General features: G+C 40.2%; 1 protein-coding gene across 28 annotated transcripts in view; it reads right to left on the bottom strand.

The window, feature by feature from the left end:
- The window catches only part of MAP4 (microtubule associated protein 4), a 228,385-nt gene that overhangs the window by 102,068 nt on the left and 114,529 nt on the right, over positions 1 to 11,788 (bottom strand). The gene's annotated exons all lie outside the window — the stretch shown is intronic.

Here is an 11,788-nt window from a genome sequence, read left to right as displayed (position 1 = left end):
TAATTTCCTGTTGCACCCTGCTGACTGGAGTGAGATTTGGCTAAAACCAGCAGATGCTGACAAAAGTAACCTCTAGCTGCCCTCATGGCTTATTAGCATAAAGCCTCTCCTACCAGTGCAATGGCAGTTTACAAATGCCATGGCAACAGCCTAGAAGTTACCTTATCTGATTCCAGAAACTTCCAGCCCCTTTTCCATAAAGTTATAAATAACCTGCCTCTTAATTAGCATATAATTAATAACAGATATAAACAGCTAGCTAGCAGCCCACAGGCACCAATTCTGGGCACATTGCCTATGGGCTAGCCCTGCTCAGCAAGAAGCAGCATTGGTTCAATAAAAGTTTCTTTCACCACTGGTTCACCCTTGAATTTTTTCCTGGCAAAGCCAAGAACCCTCCTGGGTTAAGACCCAATTTGGGGATTTGCTTGCCCTACATCACCTTGACCTGCAGCAACTCAGCAAACATCTTTACTACCAAGTGGAGACCTCCTTCAAGCTATCCAATCAGCACTTTTCCAAATTTGTTATTTCTTTGTGTACTCTGCCCCAACCCTAATGGTAGTGACTATTCCCTGTATCTGTCATTCCTGTATTTTTTTTCTTTAATTTCTTTTTTCTTTTTTTTTTTTTTTTTGAGACAGAGTCTAGCTCTATTGCCCAGGCTGAAGTGCAGTGGAACAATCTTGGTTCACTGCAACCTCTACCTCCTGGGTTCAAGCAATTCTCCTGCCTCAGCCTCCTGAGTAGTTGGGAATACAGGCACCCACCACTATACCTGGTTAATTTTTGTATTTTTAGTAAAAATGGAGTTTCATCATGTTGGTCAGGCTGGTCTTGAACTCCTGACCTCATGATCTGCCTGCCTCAGCCTCCCAAAGTGCTGGGATTACAGGTGTGAGCCACTGTGACTGGCCTCCTATATTCTTTAGAGTTCTCTTTACCCCTGTAGTAAATTCTCTGTTCAAATTATGGTGTAGCTTCTGTCTTCTGACTAGATTCTAATCCAAATATTGGTCATTAAAAACAGTATAAATCTACATAATAGGAAAGAGCGGGAGAAAAAAATGAAAGATGTTTAGCCCAAAGAAAATAAATCTGAAGGCACATGTTAATCTCTAAATGTCTAAAAAGCTATCACCTACAGCAGAACATACTGTATCTGTTGCTAAGCACTAACAGCAGCGGTAGAAATAGCAGAATGCCTGTTCATTTTACACAGAAAAACTGAAGATCAGAAATATTAATTTGTTAAATAGAAAGTAAACCTTAAATGAAGACCTCTAAGGAGTCTAATGTTAATACTCAAATTTACAGTTGACATAGTTTTGCATCTTCTCATTTCATTTTAAATTGCTGAAAACCCATTGGAGGGCCAGCCTTGCAAGTTTTTTGCAGTGACAGAGTCCTAAGTTAATTTTTTCACAAGAAACAAAGCAAAAAAAAACTCTTCTTTCAGCGTGCCTGGAGTTCACTTTTGAAGTTTCACCTCCAGTTCTGTCCTCTAGAAGCAGGGCATTTCTGCTTCACAATGGACCAATATGCTCCAGTTACATCCAATTAAAATACTGTTACACAACCAATTAAGTAGGAAAAGGGGCTGATGGTCAAACAGAATGATTTATTAACGAAAGTATATAATGGGTTTAACTGTAAGGACTTCCTATGTGGACATTAATCAACATCCTAATATCATCTTACATTTAAATATTAACCCCTTCAACTAGGTTGCAAAGCACTGAAAATATTTTCTGTCACTTTAGGCAAACAACTATTTTTATAGAGTTCTCCTTTTATAAAGCAGGAATCTTCGCCTCAAAGAGGGCAAGTAACTTGCCAAGTAAATTAAGGCTAGTAGGTGCCCTATCCACAGCCTCCTCAAAATTGAAACAAATTAACGACAGAGAACAAATTTCCACAAAGTTGTGCACCAATAACCTGGGAAGAATTATTGCAATTGCATCTGGTCTTGTTTTTAAGTTTCTTTTCCCATGTGAGGCCTAAAGCAAATAGATATTAAAGATTATTCATTCAACAGCTACAGAGCATCTATTATCCACCAGATAGTGTTCCAGGTGCTGGGCCACAGCAAGTGACAAAAACAAAAACCCTGTCCCTCGCATTAAATTTGCCTCTATAATATCTTCTTCTGGTAGGGAAAGGCAGATGAGATGAATAAACTGTAAAAATTATTAGAAAGTAACACAGCAAATGCCATGAAGAAAATTCAAGTAGAACAGTGGGATGAAAAAATAGAAGGGGTGCAATTTAAAATAAGATAGCCAAGAAGTACTCATTGAGAAAGTGAAGTCAATCATGAATATATCAAAGGGAAGAACATTCCAGGCAGAGAAAACTGCTAGTGCTCAGAGCCCAGGGCAGGGGCCCATCTCACTTGTTCAAGGAACAGTAGCAAGCACACCATGAAGCAAAGTAAGCAAAGGGGTAACTAAGAAACGATCTGGTCAGAAAGATGACAGGGACATCATAGGGCCCCTGTACTGCTTGCTAAGGACTTTTACTTTGAAATGGGAAACTACTGGAGGGTTCAGAGCAAAAGAACAGCATGAACAACATACAGGACCACTCTCGATGTTTTTAAGAATATGCTGGACCAGGCACGGTGGCTCACGCCTGTAATCCCAGCACTTTGGGAGGCCGAGGCGGGAGGATCATGAGGTCAAGAGATTGAGATTATCCTGGTCAACATGGTGAAATGCCGTCTCTACTAAAAATACAAAAAGTCAGCTGGGCATGGTGGCACGTGCCTGTAATCCCAGCTACTCAGGAGGCTGAGGCAGGAGAATTGCCTGAACCCAGGAGGCGGAGGTTGCAGTGAGCTGAGATCGCGCCATTGCACTCCAGCCTGGGTAACAAGAGCGAAACTCCGTCTCAAAAAAAAAAAAAAAAAAAAAAAGAATATGCTGCAGGGAGCAAGCAAATAGAAGCAGAGAGACTAATTTGGTAAGTTATTACAGTAGTCAAGTTTAATGATGGCAGTCCAATCAAGGAGAGAGCAATTGACGTGGTAAGACGTGGTCAGGTTCCAAATATCTTTTTCTGACAAACTGGGTGTGGGGTGTGAGAGGAGTAGAAGAGGACAGGGGAAACCAAATGTTTTAGCCTGAACAACTAGAAGAACAGAAATTCCATTTAATGAGATGGGGTGGGGCAATTATGAATTCAGTTTAGAACATTTCAAATTTGAGATGAAAATTTTATGTCCAAATGGAGATTTCGAGCTCCTTAGTTCTCACTCAAGCTCCTCATGGAATTTAACCAATATTGTATCTGTTCTTACAAAATGTTCCCTAAAACTGCTTAGCATTTAAGCAATGTTTACATATTTGTGCATTTCTACCTGCAACTGGACAAACCAGAACAAACCCACAAGATAGCTAACATATAAAAGCATCCCTTTAATTCTGAAGAGATCTCTGATATACACAATGGTTAATTTGGAAAACTTTTTTCCTTTAAATATGAGCTACATTTGTTTGTTTCTACCATTTTAACGATTTTTAAGTGTACAGTTCAGTGGTATTAAGTACATTCACACTGTTGTGCAATCATCACTACCACCCATCATCAGAACTTTTTCATCTTGCAAAACAGAAACTTTGTGCCCATTAAGCAACCACACCTCCATTCCCTACCTCTCCCAGCCCCTGGGAACCACCATTCTGTTTTGTTTTGGTAAATTTGACTATTCTAGGTAATTCATATAAATGAAGTATATTTATATTTGTTTTTGTAAATCTGACTACTCTAGGTACCTCATATACATTTGTATTTTTGTGACTGGCTTTTTTCACTTAGCACAGGGTCTTCAAGGTTTATTCACGTTGTACCATATCAGACTTTCCTTCCCTTTTAAGGCTAAATAACATTCTGTTATATGAATTTACTACATTTTGTTTATTCATTCATGTGTTGATGGCACATTTGGGTTGCTTCCATCTTTTGGCTACTGTGAATAACGCTGCTACAAACATGAGTGTACTAATATCTGTTCAAGTCCCAGATTTTAATTCCTTTGGGCATATATCCAGAAGTTGGGTTGCTGGATCTAACAATAATTCTATTTTTAATTTTTTGAGGAGCTATCATACTGTTTTCCATAGCACTTTCATCATTTTACATTCCTACTAGCAGTATACAAGGGTTCTAATTATTCTACATCCTTGTAAATTTCTGTTATTGTTTTCATACTAGCCATCCTAATGAGTATGAAGTGATAATCTCATTATGGTTTTGATTTGCATTTCTCTAATGATTTTTTTTTTTTTTTTTTTTTTTGAGACGGAGTTTCGCTCTTGTTAACCAGGCTGGAGTGCAATGGCGCGATCTCGGCTCACCGCAACCTCCGCCTCCTGGGTTCAGGCAATTCTCCTGCCTCAGCCTCCTGAGTAGCTGGGATTACAGGCACGCGCCACCATGCCCAGCTAATTTTTTTGTATTTTTAGTAGAGACGGGGTTTCACCATGTTGACCAGGATGGTCTCGATCTCTTGACCTCGTGATCCACCCGCCTCAGCCTCCCAAAGTGCTGGGATTACAGGCTTGAGCCACCGAGCCCGGCCTTCTCTAATGATTAATGATGCTGAGCATCTTTTCATTTGTTTCTTGGCAAATTATGTATCTTCTATGAAGAAATGTTTCTTCAAGTCCTTTGCTCATATTTTTAATTGGGTTTTGTTGTTGTTGTTGAGCTGTAGGAGTTCTTCATATATTCTGGATATTAACCCGAGAAGATACAAGATTTGCAAATATTTTGCCTCGATGGGTTGCCTTTTCACTCTGGAAATACACAGAAATTTTCATCTTTCTTATAGCCTAATTTATCTATTTTTTCTTTTGTTGTCTGTGCTTTTGGTGTCATATCCAAGAAAACATAGCCAAATCCAATGTCATGAAGATTTTCCCCTATGTTTTCTTCTTCTTTTTTTTTTTTTTTTCTGAGACAGAGTTTCGCTCTTGATACCCAGGCTGGAGTGCAATGGCGCCATCTCGGCTCACCGCAACCTCCGCCTCCTGGGTTCAGGCAATTCTCCTGCCTCAGCCTCCTGAGTAGCTGGGATTACAGGCACGCGCCACCATGCCCAGCTAATTTTTTTGTATTTTTAGTAGAGACGGGGTTTCACCATGTTGACCAGGATGGTCTCGATCTCTTGACCTCGTGATCCACCCGCCTCAGCCTCCCAAAGTGCTGGGATTACAGGCTTGAGCCACCGAGCCCGGCCTTCTCTAATGATTAATGATGCTGAGCATCTTTTCATTTGTTTCTTGGCAAATTATGTATCTTCTATGAAGAAATGTTTCTTCAAGTCCTTTGCTCATATTTTTAATTGGGTTTTGTTGTTGTTGTTGAGCTGTAGGAGTTCTTCATATATTCTGGATATTAACCCGAGAAGATACAAGATTTGCAAATATTTTGCCTCGATGGGTTGCCTTTTCACTCTGGAAATACACAGAAATTTTCATCTTTCTTATAGCCTAATTTATCTATTTTTTCTTTTGTTGTCTGTGCTTTTGGTGTCATATCCAAGAAAACATAGCCAAATCCAATGTCATGAAGATTTTCCCCTATGTTTTCTTCTTCTTCTTTTTTTTTTTTTCTGAGACAGAGTTTCGCTCTTGATACCCAGGCTGGAGTGCAATGGCGCCATCTCGGCTCACCGCAACCTCCGCCTCCTGGGTTCAGGCAATTCTCCTGCCTCAGCCTCCTGAGTAGCTGGGATTATAGGCACGCGCCACCATGCCCAGCTAATTTTTTGTATGTTTAGTAGAGACGGGGTTTCACCATGTTGACCAGGTTGGTCTCGATCTCTCGACCTTGTGATCCACCCGCCTCGGCCTCCCAAAGTGCTGGGATTACAGGCTGAGCCACCGCGCCCGGCCTCCTATGTTTTCTTCTAATGAACATATAGCTTTGGTGTTTTTTTAGGTCTTTGATCTATTTTAAGTTTTTTTTTTTTTTTTTTTTTTTTTTAAAGAAGAAGAACGGGAGAGACAGAATTTCTCTCTGTTACCAAAGATGAAGTGCAGTGGTGTGACCATAGCTCACTGCAGCCTTGAACTCCTGGGCTCAAAGAATCCTTCTGCCTCAGCTTCCTGTGTAGCTGGGACTACAGGCTCACACTACCACACCAGCTATTTTTTCTTTCTTTTAAGAGATGAGGTCTTCCTGTGGTGCCTAGGCTGGTCTTAAACTCCTTGCCTCAAGCAATCTTCTCACTTGGCCTCCAAAAGCGCAGGGATTATTGGCATAAGCCACTGTTCCCAGCAGGGTCCAACTTTTGTATGTGGATATCCAGTTTTCCCCACACCATTTATTGAAAAGACTATCCAGGCCGGGCGCGGTGGCTCACGCCTGTAATCCCAGCACTTTGGGAGGCCGAGGCGGGTGGATCACGAGGTCAAGAGATCGAGACCATCTTGGTCAACATGGTGAAACCCCGTCTCTACTAAAAATACTAAAAATTAGCTGGGCGTGGTGGCACGTGCCTGTAATCCCAGCTACTCAGGAGGCTGAGGCAGGAGAATTGCCTGAACCCAGGGGGCGGAGGTTGCGGTGAGCCGAGATCGCGCCATTGCACTCCAGCCTGGGTAACAAGAGCGAAACTCCGTCTCAAAAAAAAAAAGAAAAAAAAAAAGAAAAGACTATCCTTTCCCACTGAATGGTCCTGGTACTGTTGTCTAAAATTATTTTACTATGTATAAAAGAGTTTATTTCTGTGCCTTCCATTCTGTTCCTTGATCTATATGTCTCACTTTAAGTCAATACCACACAGTTTTGATTATTATAGCATTTCAGTACGTTTTGAAAATCAACAAGTGAGACTTCCAACTTAGTTCTTTTTCAAGATTGTTTTGGCAATTCAGGAGGGCTCCTTGAGATTCCAAAAGTATTTTTGTATTTCTGCAAAAAACAGTATTGAGATATTGAGGGGGGAAAAAAATCTTCTTTTAAAAACACATTTAGGCTGGGTGCAGTGGCTTATGCCTGTAATCCCAGCACTTTGGGAAGCTGAGATGGGGGGAATCACTTGAGGTCAGGAGTTCAAGACCAGCCTGGCCAACATGGTGAAATGTTGTCTTCTGAAAATACAAAAATTAGCTGGGTGTGGTGATAGGCATTTGTAATCTCAGCTACTCAGGAGGCTGAGGCAGGAGAATCACTTGAACCCAGGAAGTGGAGGCTGCAGTGAGCCAAGATCACACCAGTGCACTCCAGCCTGGGCAACAAATCAAGACTCCTTTCAAAAATAAAATAAAATAAAATAAAATCACATTTAGGCCGGGCACAGTGACTCATACCTGTAATTCCAGCACTTTGGGAGTCTGAGGTGGGAAGAATGCTAGAAATAAAGAGTTCAAGACCATCCTGGGCAAAAAAGCAAGACCCTGTCTCTAAAAAAAATTTAAAAATTAGCTAGGCATGGTGGTGTACACCTGTAGTCCTAGGTACTTGGGAAACTGAGATGGGAGGATTACTTGAACCCAGAGTTCCAGGCTGCTATGTTCACACCACTGCACGCCAGCCTGGGTGACAGAGTGAGACCCTACCTCAAAACAAAATCAAACAGGCCGGGCGTGGTGGCTCACACCTGTAATCCTAGCACTTTGGGAGGCCAAGCTGGGTGGATCACCTGAGGTCAGGAGTTCAAGACCAGCCTGGCCATCATGGTGAAATCCTATCTTTAAAGAGGAAACAATATATATATTTTTAATTAAAAAAATAATAAAACAAAACAAAAACAAAAACAAACAAACAAGAATATACTATGAATTGTCCTACCAGCAACCCACATTTCAACTGCAGTTTTCGGGGCCTCTTGAGGCTCATAGTTGCAGTGATCATGTGTGAATCTTTCTTATCCATAACCCTAGAGTTTTTCACAAGGAATTTATCCTTGAGCAATGTAAAAAAAAAAAAAAGTAAAATTTAAAGCTAACAACTTACGGGAGCAAAAGACTATTCAATAATAATTGTTGGATACTGAAACACCTCACTTTCAATAACGGATAGACTAACAAGACAGAATACCAAAGAAGAAAGAGAAGACCTATACAACACTATACACTAACTAGATCTAATGGACATTTTACAGAACATTCCACCCCCAACAACAGCAGAATATACATTCTTCTTTAGGACAGACCATATGTTAGGCCTGAAAACAAATTTCAACATATTGAAAGGGGTTGTAATAATACAAATTATGTTCTCCAACCACCATGGGATGAAATTAGGAAATAAACAGAAGACTGAGAAATTCACAAATACGTAGAAATTAACACACTCCTAAATAATCAACAGGTCAAAGAAATCACAAAAGAAATTTAAAAATACTTTCAGATGAATGAAAATGAAAACACAACATATCAAATCTCAAGATGTACAGCTAAAACAATAAGGGGGAAATTTATAGCCATAAACACTACATTAAAAGAATAACATAAAATAAAAATCACCAATCACTAACATAACCATCTACCTTAACAAAAATAGAAAAATAGCAAACTAATGTCAAATTAGGCAGAAGGAAGGAAATAAAAAAGATTTTTTTTTTTTTTTTTTTTTTTGAGACGAGTTTCACTCTTGTTACCCAGGCTGGAGTGCAATGGTGTGATCTCGGCTCACTGCAACCTCCACCTCCTGGGTTCAGGCAATTCTCCTGCCTCAGCCTCCTGAGTAGCTGGGATTACAGGCACGTGCCACCATGCTCAGCTAATTTTTTGTATTTTTAGTAGAGATGGAGTTTCACCATGTTTACCAGGATGGTCTCGATCTCTTGACCTCGTGATCCACCCGCCTCAGCCTCCCAAAGTGCTGGGATTACAGGCTTGAGCCACCGCGCCCGACCAAAAAGATTAAAGTGGAAACAAATGAAACAGAAGGGAGAGAATACAGAAAACTCACCAAAATTGAAAGTTGGTTCTTTGGAAAGATGAACAAAATTGACAAACCTTTAACTACTTATATGAAGAAAAAAGGAGAGAGGACTAAAATTACTAAAATCAGAAATAAAGAGGAGATATCATTTTGAATCTTACAGAAATAAAAGGTTTATAAGGGAATACTAAGAACTGCAGGTAAATTATATAACCTAGATGAAATGAACAAGCTTCTAGAAACATAAAAACTACTAAAACTCACTCAAGAAAAAAATATCTGAGCAGGAAATTAGAAAACTTACATCTATGGGTATTTCTATAGTTTCTAACAATGCAGCTCAACAATTAGCACCTGACTGGGTGCAGTAGCTCACACCTGTAATCCCAGAACTTTGGGAGGCTGAGGTGGATGGATCACCTGAGGTCAGAAGTTCAAGAACAGCCTGGCCAACATGGTGAAACCCTGTCTCTACTACAAATACAAAAAATTAGCCAGACAAGATGGTGGGAGCCTGTAATCCTAGCTACTCGGGAGGGTGAGGCAGGAGAATTACTTGAACCCAGGAGGTGGGAAAAATTAGCACCATAATAGATGGGGTTCCTTCAAATTTCCTCCAGAGTTGAAACATCTCATCCTATATGGTAAGTCATAAACAGACAAATCTTATGTTAACAGAATCTTGCTTTGAATTAACCTCTTAATTAGACACTTCTTGTGCTCCCACTTCATACTCTGTTAAGTTCACAATTTATTCTAGATATTGCTACAGCATCCAGCTGCACATAAGTGTGATTTGACAACACCTTGTATCAACCAAACCATAGTTTTCTGTCCTACATTTCTCTGACACCAAGAGACAAGACATCTGCAGCCTGGCACTGCACAAGTGCAAATCCAGAAGAGTGTTAACCAATGAGATGATAAATGGTGAATAAATGTTATCCTATTCTATAATTGAGATAGTCAGGTAGAGAATTCTGAGCAGCATTCTATTCAGGCTCTCAGAAGACCCCAAAAGGATTAAGCCCACTTTGCCCACAGCAGTGACTAGATTAGTGGTCATACTTCACTGTATTGTCTTTTCCTCTTTCTAATCTCACTTTTCCCAGTATCCCACTCTTGTGCCCTGGGGCTGTTTTCCAAAATAAACTACTTACATGCAAAGCCCTTGTCTCAGTGTCAATTTTCTCCCAGAAACTAGAACTCAAGACAGGTTTTTAAAAAGGCTGGGCACAGTGGCTTCTGCCTGTAATCCCAGCACTTTGGGAGGCCAAGGCAGGTGCATCACCTGAGGTCAGAAGTTCAAGACCAGCCTGACCAACAGGGAGAAACCCTGTCTCTATTAAAAATACAAAATTAGCTGGGGGGGGGGGGGGTGGGTGGCACATGCTTGTAATCCCAGTTCCTTGGGAGGCTGAGGCAGGAGAACCCGGGAGACGGAGGCTGCAGCGAGCCAAGATTGTACCATTGCACTCCAGCCTGGGCAACAAGAGTGAAACTCTGCCTCAAAAAATTAAAAAAAAAAAAAAAAAAAAAAAAAAGGCCTTTAAAGATCCATTATTTCTAACTGCCTTTCTTATGCTTAGCACATCAAAAGATCCATTTTGACATGGCACATTATGGTGAAAGATCACAGGGCTTTTGTTCAGACTATTTCAGTTTCAAGCTCTATTATTATCCTAACGTCAACCTCATCAAATGAAAACGGAAATACAGTCATATGTCACTTAACAAGGACACCTGAGAAACGCGTCATTAAGTGATTTTGTCGTTGTGCAAACTTCATAAATTGTACTTCACAAACCCATTATATACCTATGCTACATGGTATAGCCTATTGCTCCTAGGCTACAAAGCTGTACAGCATATTACTGTACTGAATACTGTAGGCAACTGTAATATAACGGTATGCTTTTGTGTATCTAAATATACCTAAACATAGAAAAGGTACCACAAAAATGCTGTATTATATTCTTATGGGATCCCTGCCATAATATGCAGTCTGACATTCACCAAAACATCATTAAGCGATGCGTGACTGTACTGTTATATATTCAAAGAGCTTTACAAACTTTAATGTGTTATACAAATGACAGTTATCTGTATTAACATAACATCTCAGATAGAAAAATCTGTTTAAGTTTGCAATCATGTAAAAATATGACAACAATTTACAGTAACTACATGTGAATGTTAGTACTTCTCTAAGTAAAAATCCTCTGGTCTCGAATAATGTGTGCCTCTATCAATAATGTTTTAAATTTCCATGAGGGGAATATATTCATATATTACTTACGGAATTACAAATAAGCTAACAACAACAAAAAAAGAAATCATTCTATATCCACATATGCCTTTTGGCACAGTGTGGAGTTTATTCCACAAAGAGAAGCAAATCATATAAACAAAGTTATGGTTAAAAAATACACATCAGAAGGCTGGGCATGGTGGCTCACATCTATAACCCCAGCACTTTGGGAGGCCAAGGCAGGTGGCTTAGGTGGATACATCACTTGAGGTCAGGAGTTCAGACCAATCTGGCCAACATGGTGAAACCCCGTCTCTACTAAAAACACAAAAAATTAGCTGAGTGTGGTGGTGGCAGGTGCCTGTAATCTCAGCTACAGCTACTTGGGCGGCTGAGGCAAGAGAATCATCGCTTGAACCTCAGAATTTATAGTTTCACTTAAATCTCAAGAAGAAGCTATTTTGTCTGATCTAATACAAAACTCAAATAGAAATTGAAATCAAATGGCTTACAGTATAATGAAATGCTTGGCTTAAAAAGGACTCTAGGGCCGGGCGCGGTGGCTCAAGCCTGTAATCCCAGCACTTTGGGAGGCCGAGGCGGGTGGATCACAAGGTCAAGAGATTGAGACCATCCCGG

The sequence above is a fragment of the Saimiri boliviensis genome, chromosome 8 (genome assembly GCF_048565385.1).
Source record: "Saimiri boliviensis isolate mSaiBol1 chromosome 8, mSaiBol1.pri, whole genome shotgun sequence".
In the NCBI taxonomy this organism is placed as follows: Eukaryota; Metazoa; Chordata; class Mammalia; order Primates; family Cebidae; genus Saimiri; species Saimiri boliviensis.
The sequence above is the reverse complement of the archived record's forward strand: the minus strand, read 5'-3'. Positions and strand labels throughout refer to the sequence as shown.